General features: G+C 34.3%; 1 long non-coding RNA gene across 2 annotated transcripts in view; it reads left to right on the forward strand.

Moving 5' to 3' along the window:
• Positions 1-24,550, forward strand: part of LOC114086705 (uncharacterized) — a 48,131-nt gene that overhangs the window by 5,403 nt on the left and 18,178 nt on the right. For both annotated transcript variants that reach the window (XR_011707719.1, XR_011707720.1), the window contains 2 exons: positions 9,956-10,031; positions 11,353-11,413. This is a non-coding gene — a long non-coding RNA (uncharacterized lncRNA). The remainder of the gene's footprint in view (positions 1-9,955; positions 10,032-11,352; positions 11,414-24,550) is intronic.

The raw sequence follows: 24,550 nt of genomic DNA on the forward strand, positions 1-24,550 counted from the left end.
GGGATAGATTATATACCAGATGATATGTATTGGGGACAAAAATGCATTATCCTTAGGATTGACTTCCTATGATAGAAAAAATAGATTCATCTACTGTATAACTTAGTCTTGAGAATTTATAATTTGCACTTATTTCTTAGTATTCATGGTGGATAGGTTCCAGGATCCACTTTCCTACAGATACCAAAATATGTGAATATTCAAGTTGTTTATATAAAATGGTGTAGTAGTATTTGCATTTAACCTACATACATCATCCTGGATACTTTAAATCATCTCTAGGTTACTTGTAATACTACTGCAATGTAAATAGTTATTTTACTGTATTGTTTAGGTAATAATGACATACAAATGCTACATATGTTCAATAACAATTTTTACATACATATTTTAAATCCACCTTTAGTTGAATCTCAATATAAAAGCCAACTTTGTGTTTTATTTTCATTGAATAATGCTATATAGTAACAAAGTTGTGGTTTTTTAAATTATTTCATAACTTGAAAAACATTAAGATATTCAAAACTCTAGAATAGATGCCAGGTGACTTTTTATTGTAAGCTGGTTGATGAAATATTGTAAGCCTGCATATATATGTACATATATCACATGCACATTATACTTAAATTAAGAAGGATACCCTTAAATTATGAGATGCTATTATACATTGACCAGACTTTAAGAATATCTCTTTAAAGTGTGTTGACATTTAATTGACCTTTGAAGGCTCATTCTGTTAATCATACTGAAAGTGCTAAAGCTATGGTTGACTGCTCTGGTGTTTTTATATTCAGTCGTGCTTAGCATATAAATTCTTCAGCATAATTGCGACTTATTTAGCAAAAGTTTCCTTTCTTTGAAAATGTGAGTTGCCTTGTATTTTTTGAGTCTTTTTTTTTTTTTAATTTGCTTCAGGCCAAGTTAGAGGTCTGAATTGAAATGTTTTCTTGTCATTAGTTGTATGGGGTGTGGCTTCTTAATACACAAGTAATGGAAATTTCTTGTCTAAATGAAAAGTACTTTTATTCCTGCAAAAGTTAGAACTCTTCAAAGCACAATACTAAAATTTAGAGAAGTGTAATACTTCTATATATATATATATATATATATATATATATATATATATATATATATGTATATATATTTTTTAACATAAACTTTTATAAATCAGTTCTATTAGTGTAGATTAAAAGTATCAGTGCTAATACTTTTTTAATTAAACAAGAATTCACAGGAACTATCTTCATGAAAAACTATAATTCTTGAATGATTGTGAGTAGAATTTTGCTATAACTGAAGAATTACAAAAAAGTCAAATATGAATATATTTTTTAAAAAATATTTTATTACTATCACTTAGAGAATGTCTGTAAGATTTCTTGGTCTTATATTTATGAAATCCAGCGTTTGTTTGGAAGTAATTTTTAATATGGTTAGCTAATTTTTTTCTTTTCTTTCTCTTTCTCTTTTTTTTTTTTTTTTTTTTTTGGTATTGGAGATGGAATGCAGGGGTGCTATAGCATTATACCACTGAACTACATCCAGTGTTGTTTTTTGTATTTTGTTTTTTCTGAAATAGGGTCTTACTAAAGTTGCTAAGGCTGGTCTTAAACTTGTGATCCTTGCCTCAGTTTCTAAAGTTGCTGGGGTTATAGACATGTGCCACTGCTCCAAGCCTTGTTAAATTCTGACAGAAAAATAAAAACATGTATTTACTATTTTTTAGTAATTTACTTTTGGCACTTTAGACATTTTTTGAATGTTTTTTTCTACCTTAAAAATGGTTATTAAATAGGAGATTATTAAAGTTTAAAATAGTTTTCATTTTCATGATGTAATTTTATACTGTACAAATATATAGTTCCAATTTGAAATGCATTGTTTCCTTTTTATAAGTTTTAATTATATTATTATATATCACATTATATTATTTATATATTCACATATTACAAGCAGGGTAAACAGTCCAGTTGTCATGAAACTGACCTTATTTTCTCACCATCTCTTTTCCTATTCCTTACTTTAACCTGTCCTTTTTATTTCATAGTGCCCCATGTGCAAATGAAAAATGCATCATTTTTTCTTAATCAAATGTTTTACTTCAGATACTTTTTTAAAAAAATAGAGTGTACAGTGAAACATCTTAAATAATATTATCTTACTAAGGCCTAAAGAATGCAAACCATTGCAATACTGAATAGTCAGGTACAAGATGCCCCAGACTAAGGGTGAAGTCTCATACTTTCATTTTGTAAGGTGTTGTTTCAGCAGATAGACTTATTTCTTCAGTAATGATTAGTGTCTTGGGATCAGAATTGACTAAATATACAACTTTAAGTTAAAACCTCATTTCTTCAGAAATCTTTCTCAGTCCTTAGTAAGTCTTTTGGATGGATGGTACACTACAAAATCAGTATATTTGCTATTATTTTGCTATTATTTTATTGTTTGAAGCCTGTTTTTGCCATTATGAAGACCTTCCTGTCATTTGGATCTGGATACATGTATTCAAAGATGATTTATTTTCATTTTATTTAACAAATTCTTATATTTTGTGTAACAAATACTGTTTTAAATACTTTACAAATATTAGTTTATATAATCCTCTTAACTCTACACTAACACATAGCTTCATTCTACAATTGAGAAAACTAAGGTACAGAGTTTTATCTTGTGGTAGGGCCTTAAGTTGGGGGAGACTACTGAGGGTAGGTCAAGAAGATAACTTAATAGTAGTGCTAAGAAGCAAAAGAAAGATATGCAGGAGTTTGAGGAAGATGGGTCTGTTTAGGAAGGAGTAAGGATTCAGCTGGGCCTAGTCTTAAAGAGTGGCATGTCATCTTTACTCAATTTTAAGTCTTTGGGCTCTAGAAGCAAAGGACAAACTTAGAAAGAGGAGCTGCTCCTCAGGTTTCAGCTGCCTGTTCAGCCTGGCAGGTGGATTGTACTGGCTCATGTGATTCTTACAGGGCTGCACCAACCTTTATGTCTTACCTCCTAGCATTTCTTGGCTGACTCAGGGCCATTTTGTCCCTGAAGGGTTTAACTTTTCCCTCAGCTGGGAATTTGGGCGTTGCAAATCACTGGAGAAATTTTTTCCCCAGCCTTTACTTCAGCCCACTGCAGCCCCTTCCTTGCACTATGCATATTCCATTGAAATATTTTTCAGTAGGGTCTATGCATCTGTATTTTATGAAATTCAGAGATTGATGTTAAGCAACAAAATTAAAGGTCAAATCCATCTTTTTTGTTGGAATTGGAGAGCAGTTAAAATCAGACAATAAGGAAATATGTAGTAAAAAGTAGAAATATGGAGGAAAAAAAAAAGAGAGAGAATGTAGAAAAAAAGAGATAAATTGGGATGGGGAAGGATGGTGAAAAAATGGAGAGAATTGCTGATTTGCTTCACACCCACACCTCCTCCCTGAATTCACAGTAACAGCAGCAGTGTCACTCTCTTTTCCCTGACATGTGCTTTACCAGGGAGTTGAGCATCGTGGGAGTGGAAAATTTTTCTCTTCTGCATTTTGAAACTTGGGTGTGCTGCTTTAAGATGCCACTGGTATCTCAGTAATGTTTGTTTGTACTGGATATTATCTCTGTAGCCTTTGTGGATGGGGCTTATAACACAAACAATACTGTTAACAGAACTGCAGGTACTCGATTGCTATGTTTATTTTATTAGTTAAAAAACTGCGAGAGCCGTAGGACTTCTGAGCACATTTAGAAAATACCAGAGGCAATTTGAAGAACAACTTTAGAAAGAAAGAAAAAATAAAAGGAAAAGTTAAGGCTTGCGTGCTTTAGAATACTAACCGCCATGATAGATTTTCCCCCAATGATTCTAAATTAGGATAGTTCATTTTAAAAAGGTAAGTGTAAAGTATTCTTCATGTAGTATAGAATAAGTTCCCTTTTCTTAATAGATAGTCTAGCAGAAATATAAGTGTACTGCTTTTGTTTCATACAATACAGAACTAAAGTTGGAACAAAAATTCTTTGAGGACTTTTAGTTTCTTTCTTTGCTGCTGTTTAACTCATCTCTCATGACTTTTCGTGGTCAGACACAGGTTCGAAAGAATGTCTTACTTATTTATGATTATATTGGGAAAGAATAATTGAAAATGACCCTTACAGAAAATCCATGATACATGATCATCTTACTCTTAAACTTTGTAATAATTCATATTATGGCCCCCCTTTTTATAAAAAGGGAAGTATCCCTTTTTATCATGTTATCTGTAGAATTTTTATGAAAAGTATTCTGTTTAAATAACAGAACGTTAAGCTAATCTAAATGGCAAAAGTGTCGATTTGGATAAATTCATTTATTTTTAAATAGTAGTTCATTCCCCAGATAGAGAAACATGATCCTATCAGGTTTGTTTAGAACCCCGTCCATGAAACAAAGTAAATTAAAGATTTTTTTCTGATACTTGTATGGCAGTAACATACTGTTCACACATTTGAGAAATCACTAATAAATTACCTTTAGGAAATAGAAAAGAGGAAAAGGAGTTTTCTTTTTTTACTTTTATTTTTGCTTAACCTACTTTTTTCCCACTTCACCATCCTTTTGTATTTTATGGAAATATTCTTTTTGCTCTACTGTTCTCCCCATTTGAGCATCCTAGATTGCCACCACACCAAGATTTTCTGCTTTAAGGCAGAAATGGAACCTGGGCCTAGAGCTAGGTGGAAATGATTCCATACTTTCTCAGACACTCTGTCCTCCCTAGAAGCAAGAGAAACAAAACAGAAATTGGTGGTTTGTTGCTGTTGCTTCTGCAGTTGCCCTGTTTGACCTGAGTTTTTTCTTACCTCTATTCTTAATGTTTAACTATGTGGTCTTACTGTATTTCATCATTATCTCTAGTGATTCACATTTATCACAAACCTGCTGTGAGTACATATTAATTAGGTGAAAAAGTAGAATGCAATCATAACATGGGTTTTAAAATAACTATTCTTTGAAAGGAAGGGTGTTTTTTATAGGTTTATATTTCTTTTGTTGAAAATCTATGAATTCTTATTTGAGCAACTGATAGTCCAAAACACTTTAAGTCAAATATTAACTTGCAGTAACTGCTGATTTTGATGTGAGTGAGCTATTTTAAATTAAGTTATCCATTCTCATGTGAAATGGTATAGAAATCTTGCAGCCTGATTTGGTTGGACTCTGAATAAAATTTTCATTGTCACTGTTTTCTGTATGCTTTCTTCCTGTTTGCCTCTGGTATAAGGTATATGAGCCTCTTTGCCGCTTATAACCCAGTCCCCACACCATGCAGTGTTGGAGACAAGTAAGTTCTTCTGCAGAAAGCTTTATAAGTCTGGTGCTAACTACTGTGTCTGTAAATATACTCTCAAACAATTTTGTAGTCCCACTATTTTTAAAAATGTGTGGGTGTGGGAAGTGATGTTGAATGAGTTCAGGGTAATTGGTGGTTCTTTATATTAAGAAAAATCACACTAGTTAGAAGTCTGCTTCCATAATTTGTGTATGTTTAATTTTTTAAAACTTCTAGCCCTCCCTCACTGAAGTTTCCACTCTACCTCATAAATTTAAGCAATGAAGAGTCAAAGCATTTTATAACTAGAAGGATTTTATAGAGAATGTTATGAACCCTCTCATTATAGTTAAGGAGATTGATGTCCGGTAAAGTTAAATGAGATCATGTAGCTTGTTTAGTATGTTTCCATTAATAGACACTGTTCTGATTAATCTGTCCTAGCACATTAATAATCAGAAAGTAATAATAAGGAAACATAGCTAACAGACCTATAGTATTTTCTCATATATACCTGTATCACTTCTCAGGAGTGCTCTATGAGGTATAGGTATCGTAGTTTCCACTCCTAGAGAAAGCAGGCTCATGTCTGGGGGAGGGAGGGGGAGGTTACAGACCTGTCTATACTGACATCTATCAGAAGGGCTCAGTTTTCTTGTTTTCCCATCTTGGCAGAATCATAGCCTGTCTCAGGACAGTTCCCAAGACCACAGGATGGAGAAATCTTATCTTTAGATGTTGGCGTTGGCTCTTACCTGGGACCAATTATTAACTTCTCTGCCTATTTCATAACTTTTTTTTAAAGGGGGAAAAAAGTACATTTTTAGAGAACTATGAGCTCTTAAATTTTTCAAAATAAAGATGGCGTTTAATTGTAAAAGGTGTGTTAAAAAAATCTCCTTACCAGCATTTTAACAATTCAGCCAATATATGAGCATCCACTATATCCCAGGCACATTGAGGGTCCCAGTAGCGATTAAGACAAAATTGTGACCTGGACAGAAAAGGCTTATGCAATCCTCCCTCTTTTTAGATTTATTCACGTAGAGAACTATTCACAAGAAATGTCTTGCTTTTGTCTATGTTGCTCTTGAGGAATGAAAGTATTATTTCTTACGTCTGAAATGAGTCAACATTTTTAATACTTTGTATTAAAGTATCCATATTAGAGAAAATTTGTAAGATACTTTAATATAGTAACGATTATATCACTTTTTTCTTAGATTTTCTTTAACCTGATGAAATATCTAAAGTTCTCAGTTATTGCATAGCTTTGAAAACATGTTTTAATGATTATGTAATTTCAAAGTGATTCAGTTTCTAATTATGTCAACCTGACTTTTTATGCCAATTTATTATTAATATTATATTATACAAAATGGTTAATAAAAGATTCTAAATTAACTTTGATTTTATAAATGCTTTCTAAAATAAAAAATAAAAAATGAATTAAGTTGCAGATTCCTTTAACTTGTTGAAAAAGTTGACAGAAGTATCAACTTTATACTTTGGACCTGAATTAGAAATTGATGTTTTTCAAATTATGAAATTTATAAACACAATAAACATTTAAGAGGCAGTTTCTGTTATAGAATTGTGCGCCTCTGAAATGATTATTACTCTGAAGGAGTAGGACTAAGCATGTCGAATTTTTACTGTTTAGGGAATTATAGCTTTGATTTGTTTTAAAAAAGACCAAGTTTTGAATTCTGCCACATGATTATTACAGTGAAACTCATCCTAAATTTACATAATGTTCCCTCAGAAATGTCTGTTTCAGCAGAACTGGGAGAGTATTTCTTGTGAGAGAGGCTCTTTGTGAGGAAGAAGTCTAATGGAGCCTGAGCAAGGAAGGGTGGAGCTGAGCCAGCAGGTGGTCTGAGGGAGGCTGCCTGGGAACTGCTGACAGTGTAGGCTGGAGGAAAGGGAGGGCCCTGAGGCAGGAGGAGTGGAGTGGAAAGTCCCTTATTAGCCTGAAAGCTATGATGCTCTGACCCTCTGGAATCCCCCTCCCTAGTAGGGATGCCAGCCAAAGTTGGAGAGGATGGGCTCCCAGCAGATCAGGGTGGGTGGAGAAAGTAGGGTGATAACAGCCCAAAAGCTCATGATAAAGTTTGAGAGCTCCTGTCTGGGAATCAGTACTATTTTAAAGGAGAGCTTGGCAGTGAATAAATACATGAAAAATGAGTGAGTGACTTAATTGTTTTCATCACCAAATGGTCTTTTCTACTCTTAATTTTTTTGGTTAACTTTTATATTCAATTTACAATGAACTATTATTGATTGTCTCATATTTATCCACACCCATGAAGTCTTCTTGCACCACAAATGATCCAGAAAGACTTACAATAAACAAAACATCAGAACAAGAGAGTAAGTGATGGGCATGATTTCTACACTCAATCCTGTGATACTGATGACATACCTGTGATGGCAACTGCTTTTTCATGCTGTGACAGGGATGAAATGAAGCCATGCATTGACATTGCTTGACATACAACAAATACTTAGTTGAGGTTATATTTAAATTAAGACTATATATATATATATATATATATATATATATATATATATATATATATACTTTTTAGCTTAATTCTTCATTTTCACTGCCATTTTATCAAAGAATGCTTATTGAACAAAATAATTATGTTCATTTCTACAGTAGAATATATATATATATATATTTTATAACTCTGGAAGCTGTATACTTTCAAGATAATCTTCTCTTCCTAGAATTTCAGATTGTTAATCTTTCATGTGAGCATAAGCCATGAGAAATGTTCTCAGGGAATTCCTGTACCCTCTATCCATTTTCACAAGGCAAGGGCCAGGTAGGTCTTTATTTGTATTACTTATAAATAAAAGCTAACAAAAGACTGCTTATTAGCAAGAAGTATATTGAGAATTAGAAGCCCTTGAACTAGGTTAAAAACAATGAGGACTGCTAAGTGTAAAAGAATAAATCAGAGAAGACAAAGATTAATTTTAAAGTGCAGATTTTTTTTTTTTTTTTTTTTTTGTACATTTAGGTCACTTCCATTTCAGATGAGTTCTAGGTATGCATTCTACAAAAGGAAGAGAGACCACTTGTGTTTGTCTTCATGTGTGTTTCAAAAAAAAAAAAAAAAAGGACAGAGGCTGAATGCCAACACTATTAATGCAATTGCCTGAACTGTAGGGCCTCAAAGAGAGGTAGGCTGGAAGGATGCAGAGCCTGGGCACTATGCCCTGTGCTGACTTGGAATACACCCCTTCCTAGAGCACCACTGCAAAAACTCTAGCCTGAAGACTGGGAGGTTATAAGGACAAGAGAGGAGAGAGGTGAAAGCAGAGAGAGAAGCTTTATTCTCTAGGTGACCAGGGTTCCTACATGCACATTTTCATTTCCATCACTCTCTAAAGGAGAGTACTAGGAGAGAAAGAGACAGACACATAGACATCATAAGCAATGGTAACCTTCACCAACTGCTAAGTGCCTAAAATCTCCATTCAGATATGGGCCATTAAATTTATGTGAATAAATTGTGAATAGTTGTTGTAGGGAACTTGGGTGCCTAATAACATTTTAAGATATTCTTAAAATGTATATAGCCTGCAGAAAGTACATTATTAAAGAGTCAATTGAAAGGGTCAATATTGAATCACTAAGGTGAGCTAAGAAAATTCTTAAGTTTTTTTCTGGGGCTGGTCCCAAACTGTTCCCCACAAGAAGGAATTAAACAATTCTTCAAACAGATATGGGAAAGAGTATAAAACTTGACCAGGGTATAGACATCCAGAGCTGTACCTTTTGGGTAGGAAGACTCAGGGACCTCAATTAACAGAGCTAAAGAAATGGAATGCTCATGGTTTTGAACTAGACAAGTTGTTTTTGGTATTTCCAGAGTTGTAAATGACCAAGCATTAAATCTGATGTATTTAACAAAATTGGATCTTATTCTGCCATATTTGTTTTTAACCCATGATTTTGAGTAGATTTACTGGTCACATTTTTCAGATAGTAATAAGATTTTTTCAGTCTTAAGCAAACTTACTTAGTTCAGTCCTTATAGAACAGTGGTTCTCTGCCAGAATGATATAATGGAAGCCTTAGATAACTCATGCAAAATATACAAATCCAGCAGTCTCCTCATCTACTGATTAAGAATTGCAGAATGGTTGTGGTAAGAGAAAATTGAGGTATATGGAGTTAGATGAAGCTGTCTAGATAATCTGTTACTACTGTTTAGCTTTGATAATTACACTGATATACAGATAGAAAGATAGATATATATAGAGAGAGTGAAATATGGCCTAAACAGCTCAGTAACCAAAAAACAAATAGTTTAAACACCTAAATAATACTAAATCTCACCAAAACTAACAAAAGTTTTCAGTATCTATTGGAATAAATATGCTTTAGCTTTTACATAGATACCATCTTGCTTGGATCTTGCTGAAAAAGAAATCTATACATATAGGCCATGAAGTACTATACTGATAACTGGTAAAATGGCCTTCCATTTATGAACTCTTGTGAACTATGATCTTGTGGTCTTCCATGCTTTCTTTGGATAATTTGTTTATTTATTGTTTTGTATTGGGGGACTGGGGATTGAAACTAGGGGTGCTCTACCATTGAGCTATGTTCCCCAGGCCTTTTTATTTTTATTTTGGGACAGGATCTACTCTGTTGCTGAGGCTATCCTCAAACTTGAAATCCTCCTGCCTCAAACTCTCAAATATCTGGGATTACAGGTGTGTGCTACCATACTTGGCTCTTTAGAAAATGTTTTATGTCTGTTCATAAACTGCTGAGTAAAAACCTGGATTTTCAAAGTTGTGCTAAGGTTTATCTCACTACATGTTCATGGAATTATTTGTTATCCAAAGTGATTTGATTAGTATATACTAAGTCAGTTTCCATTAATCATTTTTAATTTAAAATTATTATTCAAAATTGGTAAGATTCCAAGGCAAGCAGAGGATCTATCACTTTCTACGACCTTTTTTTTTTTTTTTTTGTATGTGTGTGTGTGTGTGTGTGGTGCTGGGGATTGAACCCAGGGCCCTGTACATGCAAGGGAAGCACTCTACCAACTTAGCTATAGTCCCCCCCCCCCACCCCGGGGATCTATCACTTTCTGAAAAATTTGTGGAAGTAAAAATATTTTCTTTTTGTAAATGGTAACTGATACACAATTTCCTCGTAGGGTGTAAGTTTGGGGACTTATCTGTTTTAATTAAAGCATACCCTGTCTGTGTATGTGGATAACTTAAAAGAAATGGGTATCTTGGTGAGAGTTCATGAGGTTGATAACTGCTGCTGAGTTTGAAGGATTGACTCAAACTCTGGTCAGCAGTGGTATATGAATGCCAAGTACTAAGAATTTCTGGAATGTAGAATTGCACAGCACTGATAAAGTTTGCTTTGTTCCCCTATGTGACTTGACCCATTGAGAAAATGTGGTTCCCTAGGAAGTTTTAATAGTTCAAAGTCCGTAGTTAATAAAGAAAAAGGCCACAACATAATTCAGCTTGTTTTCACCTGCTGCCTCAAAGATTAACTTCCTTAACCTTAATGGGATAGAGTTACCCTTTGCTTTGAGAAAGTAATTTATGGAGCTTTTCACTTTTGTTAATTTCAGTAAGCATGATGCTGCTCCTATTTGTGAGGATTTTGTTTTTGCTCTGGGTTGGTGTCACAAACTCCTAAGTCTTCTGCAACTTAAGAACCTATGGCAACTTCACCTAAAACCAAATGTCGGGGAAAAGCACACCCACTTTTCTGTATCAGCTTAATCTTTCACTGGACTCATAAGGGTTTTAAATTACCTTAGGAAAGTAGTGACTGATAGAGCTTAACCTTCAGTTTTCCTCATTTATTTTCATAAGAGAATGGGAGTGGAATTCAAAACATTCAATTTTGGAGTTAATGTGCGTCACTCCGCTGAGAGTGATAAGTTTTGTGTTTTTCCAGTGGGAAACTTTGATACACAATGGGATACAAGTGTGTTATATACCGCGTTATTCCTTTCTGTTTTTTCTTCTGATTGTTGCTTACTCTTTCAAAAATCAGCTGACTGTACAAGTTCTCCCTGGGAGCAGATTTCAGAACAAAAGTGATCTATAAACAGCACGTAAGTCTCTCTTTTTTTGGTCAGAATTTATAACTTTTTCCTATTTTTATTTATAGTCTAAATTCACTTAACTACAGCTTTTTAATGTTACATGTGCACATTATGCTGTTAAGAGAGTGTAGTTTCTATGTTTGGTTACTTATGCTGTAAGAAGGATTTTTATTACATAATGCATGCTGGAGCCATATTAAGTAACCTGGTCTCTTGCCTGTTGTTTCTTGTAGACAACAGTAATGGATGAAAGCTATTTGCATATGCGGTCTCAGTGTATCACAACATTTTATAGAAACTTGGTAGATGAACAGAAGACATTCATGAAGCTTTGTGTTTGTTTTGAATTTAAGACATTTTCTAGAATATTTCTGTTAGGGGCTTTTAAATTTACAAATTGTTGTCTGTATATCTGAGAAACACCTGCTGGGAAGCTTTCTTCAGGTTAACCAAACCAAAAGCTGAAGAAGGCTTATTCCTGTTGACAGTGAGCGACTGTAAACATCCTCGACTGGAAGCTGTGAAGCCACAAACTGGCTTTCAGTCGGATGTTTGCAGCTGCCTACTGCCTCAGACTTCAAGGATCCACTTGAAGAGCAATTATCTTGTTTACTAAAACTGGATACCTTGTTTTCTTTTTGATATATTTTTTAAAAGCTTGGGTAAAAATGGTGCAAATTAAATAACTTTTAAACCTTCTTTGTATATTTTTAGATAACTTCAGATAGATAGGAGAAGAAGTACTCTTGTGTGTATATAGAATATGATGTGTGTGTGTGTGTGTGTGTGTGTAATTCTTAAAAAGAAAGTATTCTTGAGAGAAATGAAGAAATGTATTATAATTTTTTTGTTATTTTTAAAACCAGTATACTAGATAGTATTTTAAAAGTCATTCTAAAAAAATGATCTGTTTTATCCTATTTGTCTTTATCTGCAGTTTCAAAGTAGGTGTTTGAGCCATTCACAAAAATTTCTATTAATGAAATATAGATTATTTGAAAAGAGAAAAAAGTAAAGACCAAATCACTTTCACATTATTTGACTTGAACCTCCTTTATTTCCTTCTTAGTCTTTAAATAATAAAGTATCAGTTAATTGTTTTTATTTTTTAGATAGTCAAGTATGTAAAATAAACTAATATTGATTCAACTGATTCTTATTTTAAAAATCTATTTGTTCTTGTTTTCAGCAGAGTAGTTTAGGCCTTGGTAGAGACTTTTTCCTCTCAATTGAACAGTTTATGCAATAACTCATATTGCCTAAAAATAATAAATTCTATCCTAAATATATGAAAGCCATTTAAGATTGAGAATCCTATGATGAATCTGTAATGAACTTAATTTCTAGTTCATCTGTTTATTTTTAACATATGAATATTTATTTGCTTGAATTGTTGAAATTAGAAACTTTAAAAGAGGTGAAGGCAGCATCCTTTATGTTCTGAAACACAGTATTTTAAAAATGTATTATTTTCATTAATTTAGAATTTATAGCTTCTGTTCCCCCACTTACTGCCCATTGATGAAGTGATAGTAAAGCAGTGTGATTATCTCATAATTTTAAAATCGTATCCATTCTCATAGCTGTAATGGAGAGACATATGTATAAAAATGCCTGTAAGTTTCCCTTGTACATAAAGCCATCAAGTGAAAAAACTCAATTAGTCATGCCAGCCATGAGAGGTTAGTTGGCTGCCACTGAAATGCAAGGGGCTGGGTGGGGGAGCCCTCTGTCAGGCCCTGGGGTCTGGAATTGAGAATGTGGCCTGTTTTAATAGGTAAACGGAAAACACTTAGAGCAAATAACTCAGCTGTGTCCCAGGGAACCTACATTATTTCCCAGGGAATGACTATAGGTTGGAAGAAATGGGTAAACTTTTCCTGGTTCTTTGACCTTCACTGTCTTTAGGTTCTCCGCGTGTGTTATTTCAAGCACCCCCACCACCTCACTGCTTCCTAAAATTTCCATTTTCCTCTTCTATTTGCTTATTTCCTTCACATAATAATTGCTTATTGGAATTTTCTCCAGTTGTAAAAATTACAACATTCTTAGATATTCTTAAACCAACAAATGCAAACCTCCATAAAGTCATTCTGGTTAGTTTTAAAATTGATACCTACTATTTGTTTTGTTTTGTTCCCCACATTTCCACAGTAACAATCTAAAATGCTATTTAAAAATATTAACAGTGTGCTATTTATAGTTGAAATAAGATCTAGTACAATTTTTTTTTTATTATTTCACAAAAAGAATCTAACTTTAAAAATTTACAGTATTACATTCCTACAATTACCTGGACAAAGTTATTGTGCACTTATGTAAGATAAATTAACATTTTGCATAAATTAGAAACCATTATTAATTACTTTCATGTGGTTTTTTTCCTATTTTTTTTTAAATTTCATGTTTGTATCAGCGTAATAAAATATAATACATGAACTAGGACATCATCTTTTTTTTCAGTGCTGGAGGTCAAAACCAGGGCTTCTTACATGGTAGGCACATTCTCTACCACTGAGTTGCACTCCCAACTCCTTAAGCTTTTTAAAATGGACTGTAGTAGATCAATTACTGAGAATAAGATACTGTCAATGTGGATGCTAGATAATCATAACCTGAATGTTTCTGTAAAGTTGGTAATGTTTAAATAATAGCACCAAACTGACTAACCATCATGACTATTGTACCTTTCATTTTTATTTATGATTGCCAAAGTAAAAGTTGGCACATCCTTAGAAGGGAGCTTCCTAAAGGAAGTATAAGAGCTTCTAAAATTAGCAGTGGTGATTCATTTGAATGATACTTACTCTTCCTGATCCTGAAACTCTGATTTGAACCTGCATTTCATTTCATAGTGATTATGTCTATAAATACCTCACCTATGTAAACCCTTTCCTCCCTGAGAGAACAGCAAAAACCAGGGTAGGGGATAGTGGAGACAAGGGAGTTGCATGTGGGTGTAACCCTGAGTAGGACTTGAAATTTAGACCTTTGTGGCCCATGTCTGCCCAGATTGCTATCAGAATTGCCTTTTTTTCTTAAGCCAAATTTTAACTAACTATTACTATTTGGATTTAAAAAAAAAACAAACACTTTCCTAAGGCTGTCAGTTTTATGTGATTTATTAAGACAAATTCAAACTTCCAGTTGCTTTTTTATATTAGAAAAGTAACAGGATGTTAATTCTTTCTGTTACCTTTTGAAGTAACTTACACAAAATGATTCTTAAGTATACCATCTTTTTGTTTGTTTGTTTTTGTTATTTGCATTACAATTCTTATTACACATATGTACCACAATTTTTCATATTTCTGTTTGTATATAAAGTAGGTTGACACCCAATTTGTGTCTTCATACATGTACTTTGGCTAATGATGTCCATCACATTCCACCATCCTTGCTAATCCCCTGCCTCCTCCCTTTCCCTCCCTCCCCTCTTCCCTCTCTAGAATTCTTCTATTTGTCCCATTTCCCCCTTCCTGCCCCATCATGAGTCAGCCTCCTTATATCAGAGAAAACATTCAGCATTTGTTTTTTGGGGAAATTGGCTAACTTCACTTAGCATTATCTTCTCCAACGCCATCCATTTACCTGCAAATGCCATGATTTTTTATTCTCTTTTATTGCTGAGTAAAATTCCATTGTGTATATATGCCACATTTTTTTTTTTTTTATCCATTCATCCACTGAAGGGCATCTAGGTTGGCTCCACAGTTTGGTCTCACTAAAATAATGGAAAAGACTTTCTTCACATTGTGCTATATCAGAATAAGTATTCAAGATTCTGAATAGATGTGGAAGATATATTTTATTTTCTTTATTTATTTTTATGTGATACTGATGATCAAACCCAGTGTCTCACACATGCTAGGCAAGCACTCTACAACTGATCTACAACTACAGCCCTGAGGGGTTTTTTTTGTTTGTTTTGTTTTAATATTTACTTTTTAGTTGTAGTTTGACATGATACCTTTATTTTATTTATTTATTTTTATGTGGTGCTGAGGATCAAATCCAGGACCTCGCATGTGCTAGGCGAGCACAATACTGCTGAGCCACAACCCCAGCCCCAATAGTGAGTTTTTATTTTGTTTTTCTTCTTCATCTTGCTCCTCTTAATGGCAAAAGCCAGTAAATAAAATGAAAAAAAAAAAAAACCTTATTCTCTGAATGTGCTTATTATTAGAAATAATAGTCAATGAATTAAATATTTATTTAATATTCTTTTTTAGTTGTTAGGCATGGACAAATTATTACTCATTAGTATACACTTTTTAAATTTGTAATGAGAATGTAGTGGGTAAGTTAATTTTGCCAGGTGATAATCTGCTTTTCCTACTTTTTAGATCTGATTGTTATATAAGCTTGGTGATCCAATACTTTGAGAATTGAGGCTTTTTGACACAAATTAAAAAAAAAAATTAAAAAGATTGGGAATTCATTTAGCACCAAAGCTAAATGTAAACTTACTGTCCCCATAGATTTCAGCATCCTGCAGGTTTAAAGAAATTAATGAATGTAGTCCATCAGATACATTTACAACTATATGAGTAACATCAGAACCTCTCCATAGCTCTCCTTTCAAAAACAATACAAGAAGGTCTCAAGATGTAAGATACATTTTGGAAAGCATGTTGGAAAATATAAAGCATTATTCAGTGTGATAAGGTATTATAAACTGTTTCATTTCAATGTGCTTCCTTGTGGTTCTGACCACTATTTCTAAATTTTAGGTTTGGTGTTTTTTGTTTTTTGTTTTTTGCTAAAGAGTTAAACTTTCAAAAAGTGAAAGTGCTAATACCAATTGTCTATAAGAAAAGAAAAATTGATGTAATAGCAGTACATGCAGTTAAATGTATGTAAGTATCAGTGCCATAAAGCAATAGCATTTATAGTCATTATTTCTACTGTCAGTAGAGATAAAAAATATATACTTATATATATTTTCAGGATGTGATGTTAATGCTATAGAAACATTGTTACCCTGTTTAAGTGAAGATTTACTTCCACTGAGTGTAATAATGTTGAAATGAATCCAAGAATTAGTAAAAGTTTCAAATTTACATATTTAAATTTGAACATTCACATTTTGTACTTAGTAGATCTTAAACTGTACACTAAGGAAATTATTTTACTAAATTACTTAATTTTAACTTTCACATTTGACTAAAATTATTTTTAGAATTTTAATCTTTAAGCTATGAAAAGCCCATCTAGAAATTTTTATTTTCAAACATTTGTTCTTTTTCATATGTTTTCATGGCTATATCAGATATATAGTTGTTTATGCCTGATTTTTATTATACTCTTTTATCCCCAAATAAATTATGACAATCAGAAATCTAATAAGACATTAGGAAATTTTCACATTGTTTATTCACAGAATAATGTTCAACTGTACCATAAAATAATCATGTAACCTTCTATACTTTTGCTTTAGATTCTGGGCTGATTTCATACTTGATCCTAAGTCTCTGAGTAATTAAAAATAAATCATAATGAATTGTGAGAAATTCTAAAAATTTAAGGTCATTTAAAAAGTATGAATTTCATTTCTTAGAATTCAGTTTACTAAAATATAATTTATCTGTTCTTTTTGTATAGAACAGAATCTATTCAGATTATTGGTACAGATTTAGGTATTGCTGCAAATTGAATGTATATGATAAATTAATAGCTAATTGAACCACCTTTTAAAATAATTCAGTTTGCCACCTGAGACAAGGGCAGGACTAGTGCCAGAGAAATTAGGGTAATGTTTTGGATCAGAAAACAAGCTTTCAGAGTCTGGTATGAGCAGTCCTATTCCCTAAATCTCCAGAAGTAGTAGCTTACTTTTCCTGAGGGAAATTTTAATTCCCAGGGATGACCAACACCTTTATTATTTTTAGATTAAATTAAGATAATTATTTGTAGATTAAAGAAGAATAAGAGAACACCAATAAAGACAGAATGATTTTTTAAAAATGAAGAATGACAACTCTATCTTAGATCAAGATATTAGTTAAGTGTTAAGGTGCATAAACGCTGTAGTGCATCTCTTTTGAAGCCTCTTCTAAGGAGAACTTTCTGATCTGGCTCATGCCCCATCTTCTGCTGTTCTCTAAGTTCCAGCTACACAGACTTTCAGTTCTTTGAACAACCTTGTTCTATTCCTTTATGTCCCAAGGCCTTTTCCTTAGCTCTTCCCTCCATAGATTGAATGCTCTTCTTTTTCTTACCTTTACCCCTAAACGCATACACCCATGCATGCACATACACAGGCATGCGCATTCATTCTTTTGATTTTGTTCTACATTGTTGTTTCCTTGTGGAGAGAATTCTCTATTTTTGTTCATGCCGTGGGCAATTTCTTCGCCCTAAGATAGGAATCATAAAAATCAGCCCACCATGTGGGATTCTGGGAGGTAAAGCATTTTAGACAGATAAAAAGAACAAGTGCAAGTGGCCAGAAGTTGGATCAAGCAAAAATTATGAAATATGTCAGTACCAAGTGGGCTAGACAGGGTCAAAGAGCTAAGCAATGGACAGGGCCTTGTAGGTCATAGTGACAAGTTTGACATTTACCAATAAGCATTGGATTAATATTTTGTAATTATGAAATGTTCTTTGAATTTTGAATTTGGTTAAATTAAATGATAGCACCTTAATCATAGTGTCTGACCCTATCTGAAGGTAGTAGTTTTTTCAAAATGTGAATAACAGCTTGCTTCAAGAAATATGAAATGCTTACTTGCATAAGGGATACTGAGTGTTAGGGGCTGAAGAATACAAAGTTGACAAAGCTTTGATCCATGTGGTGGCTAGTAAGAGTGGAATGATATGATGTTATGTGGACCAGACATCCAAGATTATTTGAATCCCACCTGAGACGAGCCAGACCTCCTTGAAAAGGTACCTCAGGAATTACATGCTAGGAAGGGGAACAAAGAAACAGTATAGCTTCTTATCACCAAGTAGGGCATCTGCTCCAACCCCAATATAGAATGTTAATGTGATGGCCTGGAATAATTTATCTTACACTTCTTTAACCTGCAGCCCCATATTGGGCAGTTGTATATATGAAGTATATTGAAGAACAGAGGCTGAGAAAGTAAAAGAAAAATCAGAAGCTGTTTGCATGGTACCACTTTCTCTTGGTAGGAAGAATATCCTTAGGGGAAGTCTGTGTAAATAGTATAAAGACCATTCTTATGTGTTCTTAAATCTTCACTTTTTCTCAGAGGCCAAGATAATGCCTATAAAACCTCCTCTGTATGTATTTGGGGAAGGAGGGTGTAGAGAATATGGAAGGGGTGGAAGAGGGAGGAGGGCAAGGAAAGTGCTAATATGCAGCTGTACTTTTCCCAGATTCTAAATTTTTCCTCAAGAAGTTTTGCTTGTAGTGGAGTAGATGATGTACAAGTGAAATGAGTAACATTGGTGAATGATGTCTTAATAAATGGTGGTAATGATGAAATTCTAGATGACATTTATCGGGTCTTTGCTGTATGTCAGGCACTGTTTGAGGTGCCACACTTCAATCTTCCTAATAGTGACTTATTCAACATCACTCTGGAAGTGGCAGAGAACCTAAAGTAAAAAATAAAAAGCAATGAAGCTTTCATAAAAAGGCAAGAACAGCCAGTTTAAGCTAGAAAGGTGGATAGTATCCGTGGTATACTTTCCTCAGATTGAGGACATGAAGTACAGGGAATGTTTGGAGAGAAAAGTTGGAGTGCAGGGTGGGGTGTGTGCCTGGAGAGATTGGCTGGGCCAGCTAATTGCTTCCTGATTAGTCTTTCCCCACAGGTAAGAGGGAGCCTGGAAATAGTACACTAAGAAACTATGCTGGAATGTTTTGGAAATGTGCAAAAATCTGTTTTCAAGCTTATAGCAAACTACACTTTTAAATAGTGTTGAATTGTAGGTTGAAGTTATTATGCAGACATGTTTTGGTTCCCTTGAAAGCTGCAAAACAAGGGACAGCTCTTGCTGCATCTGTAAATAGGCTGCTATCTGTTTTTCATCCTTTTTGTAGTTGTAAAGAATCATTCATGCCAGCATAGTTTAATGAGCTTCAGCAGCTGTTAAATGGAATTATATATTCTGTTCAGTGAGGGCCTTCTAATGCTGCCATTGTCTCCTGACCATCTTGGTATCTTCTCTAGCACCAGAATACTTCTAAATCACAATGGCCTGAGTTGTTCTTAGTTCAAAAGATTCTGAGGTCGAAGTCAAACTGGACCTGTAATGAGAGAGGCTATTTTGGCAAAGGTAGCCATAATAGAATGTTATTTTTTCTACATCACAGCTTCCCTCTTTACCAAGGACTGTGAGGAATGCTAGAGGAAAAGTTTATTTATAATTTTCTAAATATTTTTTAAAACTAAATTATTATCTACCAAATTACACACAGGTCCAAACTTTCAATCTTTGAAATAGGAAATAACTAACTCCATAGATAGCTGATGCTGAGGGAATGGAATGAGACTTGGTTCTTCTCTTGTTCCATAGCTGTTATTCTTAGAGATTCCTGGACATGTGTTGCAGTATGAGTTTAAAGATTTTCAACTTCCAATATATTATTGCTCTAAATTCAAACTTTAACATTTAGTCTTCCTAAGCTGTTTCTCTGAGATGACCACTTTTCTCTAGTGCATTCTAAAAAGTGCCAACTCCCCTTGTGCCACCAGGAAGTCACTCTTCATTCTGGAGCCACCAGGTTCTGCTCTGGGTCTCTGATATGCAGGAGGCCAACCTGTTCTAGGCTGATCTCAGTGGGATCTGCCCCTTGCTATGGGATGGAACTGTTTATAGCTGGTACTTTTTGATCAAAAGGAAATAATTCCAGGTTGGATTAACTGCACAAATCTCTCATCGCCCAGGAGTTATAAAGCTCTGTGCTTCTTCATACACAGGATGACCCTCTTGTCAGATATCTAAACTCTCCCTCTTTGAAAGAATATTTACATTTTTTCCACAAACATTTCTACCATAATTTTGCCATAGGAAAAAATATCTACTAGGCATATCTCACTATCTGTTACATGAGAAAAACAAACAACCAACAAACAAAGAGGTCTATGACTTTCAGGTTACTATAAATAACTTCTAACAGATAAATCCTGGTGAAGTGCTCATTTAACCAATTAAGTGATATTTAAGAATCAAACAGAGAACTAGAGAATAAGCACAGGAAACAAAGATACTTTATGAATAAATGTACACAGATAAATTGCAGTTTCATATTCTTAGACTTCCATTTTTTACATTTTGTGTTCTATACGGGCCTTCCATAGTTTTTCATTATTTATAAATTTGAACTGTTCATCAAATAAGTGTTACATTAATTCAATTGTGCTATTCTGATTATCTGTTACATCTCTCCACCTTTAAATTTATGGCAATATATACATTGTAATCTCTTTTACAACTCTTCTGAAGAGGAAGTTATTTTGATGAACAGTGATAAGAAAAATATCTCTACGCAATAAAACACTGCTTAGTAAAAGGAGAAAAGCATGAGAGTTTTCCATGTCTTTGTCTTTATTTATAATACTAAGGAGATGTTGAAAATTTAGGGAAACTGTTCTGGGTCTATAGTTAGAGCATAACTTTCTGCCAACACAGGATTTTTCAAAGTATTGCTCAATAACACATACTCTGGTGCCATTCAGCCAAATTAATCTCTCAATTAACAAGCGTCTTATGTTGCTGCACAGATCTTCTCAGAGATATGTAATAAACAATCTAAATTCAAGGACTGCTGCATGAATGGTATTTATGTAGCTTAGCTACAAACATTTTACTGTCTTAACATAGTGGACATTTAAGATGAAGACTGTCCCTGGCATTGTACAAGCACAGTAGGAACACTGGCCTGCTGACTAAACAAATATGATTGCCAAAGTGAATTATTAAATTCCAAATGGACTCACTAGAGAATGTCACTCCTTTTTCTCCCACACAACTTCCTACTTTTTTATTAGATTTTTCAACTCTTGCAGATAATTGCCTTATTTTGCTAGTCTTTACTATAGTGGTTTCCCACCGTTTATATTTTAAAACTAGTACTTGGATGAGTTTCATTGAAGCAGAACAAATAGCTCTGTGTATGCATCTGTGCAAATATCCACTTAAACTTGCTTTATTAAAAGTCCCAGTGAACTTTCAGTCTAATTGTTGGACCGACCTTGTACCACTGCTGAGACAATCACATCTTCTAGCCACTGTTACTTTTCTAAACATGGGTGACTTCACTTCAGTATTTCCTTCAGAAGACTATTTGGGAGACTCCCTTCCAATAGAGGAAGTGGGTTGATGAGAGCCAGTGTTCTCATTCCAGATCCTTCACATCTCTGGAAAGCTGCATCCTTTGTAGAAAATAGATCTGTGTGTGTGCCAAAGTGTAACCCTGACGTTCGTCAGGGCATGGGGAGGAGGTCACATATTCCTTGTCTGTTTCAGCAGTAATCCTCCCATTTGGCAGGAGTTTGAGAGGAAGTACTTAACAATGGGATTTTATAAAATTCTATGTAGTAAAGAATGTTTTTATAGTTGAATGGATCTAAGGAAATTTTCTTTTTCTCCCCACCCCCCTCCATAAGTGGAGGGTGTTTAAGAGTAATGTTATCTGTGGGTTTATTGGGAGTATTTGGATGTTTTATTGAACCTTGTGGAATAATTTTTCCATTTTGTCATTTCCGTGAAAGGTAGTCATCAGAAGAAAGAGTTGTAGCTTCTTAACTTCATACTGGTCTCAAATGTTTTCTTGAAGGGGAATTAGAGAGGAAGTAAAAGTCTCTCAGGACAGTAAATTTATCCAACAACCAAAGTTCTTTTAATGTCTCCAACCTTACCAGAAACTATGAAGTTATTTTCTTTTACATGTGCATTGTAAGATTTGATAGTTAAATAAGCTTTAAACACAAATAGCTTTCTATTAAAAAATAAAAACTGCACAAAGTAGAGGAAAAGATATTTTTATCATCATCCCCCTTTGCTTCCAGCCATGTGAGGTCTCCAAGATAGCTGCTGACAACACACTTCTCCTGGATCTGGTGTCCCCATCAGATAGTGTCAGATTATCTGCAATTACTATAGAAAGTTAGAGGATAACTTCTGAGGAATAAGGTTAGATCTCTTTCCTCCAAGACCTACTAGGTTTATACATCCAGTATACAAGAATGGCATAGGTCTTCACTAGCCAGTGACCCATGTCACCATAACAGAGCAAAAGTTACCCTTTTGTGGTTGAAACATTTCAGTGTCTGCTAGGGAAAAAAAGGGAAGCATAATATCACCAGTGTACTTTTAAATTTATCATACAGTATATTTAGACTGTTAATTTCTAGTCTCTAAAAAATAATTTAATTGAGATTTACTTGGTACAGGATCATCATAACATTATAAACTCTTCCTCATGGTAGGGGCATTAACTTACTTGGTCCATAGCTTTATTGAATAGTAATCCCACCCATTGGTCATATAGACAGTGTTTGGATGTTTTCTGAGTCAAGAACTAATGCCAACATCACATTTTGCACATATCAAAGTAATCTATTCACTTGATAGATGCTTATTGAGCTTTTGCCCACATAAAGATATGGCAAAGAACAAGGCAGCCTCCTTATGTAAAGGAGTTAACATTTAAATGAAGATAAACCCTGGAGACAGTGATTGCATGAGAGAAATTATGGTTGAGTTGCTGCTGAGAGTTTTAGGAGAAAAGGTATATACAGAAGGTCTGTAGAACTTAGAATCAAGAAGCAGTTCAAAAAAATACATTTGAACATATTGAAAGAAAGACAAGCAGATCCTGGGCAACTGAACCAGTGGAGCAGATACCCCAGTAGCTAGAATGTGTGCAAAGCATGGAGGTGTGGAAGGCAGGCCCTGGTCAGAAAGAGCTGCAGGTGGGTCTTCTGTTTTAGTCAATGTGAAAAGAAGAATGTACAGAATCAGGGAAATGTGGCATGGAAAGGCAGGCAGAGGAAAATGCTTCAAAGGGGGCCTTCAGAAGAGGAGGAGAAAAGTGAAGCTAGAGTGTGAAAAAAAAAAAGAGAGAGAGAGAGAGAGAGAGAAAGAAGGAGGAAGAAGTCAACAGTATCAACAGCTGAAAAGAAATGAAGTAATTAGCCTTGAGCAGAAAGGTGTCTTTGTATGAAGGAGGATGAGAAAACATTAGAATAGATTTGTAATGGGATGCAGTAATATTGGGTACAGAATATACTTTATTCGGCAGGAAGTGATGTAGGTCACAGCTAAAGGGAATGAAAAAAGGGAGGAAGGTGGAGATTCAGAAAAGCTGCTGTGAGCCTAATGGCCTGATGTGGTGGGCACATGACTGTTATGCCAGAGACTGACTTGGGAAACTGAGACAGGAGGCAAGCCTCAACAACTTAGTGAGGCCCTAAGCTGGGGATATAGTTCAGTGGTAAAATGCCCCTGAATTCAATCTCCAGTACCAAAACTACAAATATAAAAAAAGAAAGGTGGGCATGCTCTGTGCTTCACTGAGTGATGGCTAAAATTAGAAGCCATAAATTTGGGGTAGTATGTATTTACTTTGTGGCATCAAGTCAAAAGTCCAAAATATAGGCAGAAAGAAGAAAGACTATGGGCATGGGAAACTCCACGTGAGAAAGAAATTTTCCATTGTTTGGCATGTAGGGCACCATAGTTATAAAAAGGGACATGATAGAGGAGGTATTTTGAGAAGTTATACAGTTGCCTTATCTAGAAGAAGTAGCTTTGCTCCCTTTTCCTCCTGTTAACAGTTTGGCTGTGTCATGACTTTTAACTACACAGAGCCCACAAATCTGACTCAGCTTTATGAGAGTTTGGAATATAATATGTTGTTTCTTTGACGACTCATTCTTATTTCCCTCTTTGCTCTAGCATTACAGTTGGAATGTACACTGCAGTGGTTAACTATTTACAGTGGTATTTGATGTATTTGGCCCCATTTAGAAATGAGTTAATCTCCACAACCGAATTCTCCAGATAACTGAATTTTATCCCATTTAAAACTAAAGAAATAAAACAAGACTATTTTGAAGATGTATTTCTGTTACTTGGTTTCTCTGAAAAGAGTAGTGGACCTTATTTACAGCAGGTTCTTGATGACTTTCAGTTTGGGCTGTAAACATCAATTAATGGAGT

The sequence above is a fragment of the Marmota flaviventris genome, chromosome 6, assembly GCF_047511675.1.
Source record: "Marmota flaviventris isolate mMarFla1 chromosome 6, mMarFla1.hap1, whole genome shotgun sequence".
In the NCBI taxonomy this organism is placed as follows: Eukaryota; Metazoa; Chordata; class Mammalia; order Rodentia; family Sciuridae; genus Marmota; species Marmota flaviventris.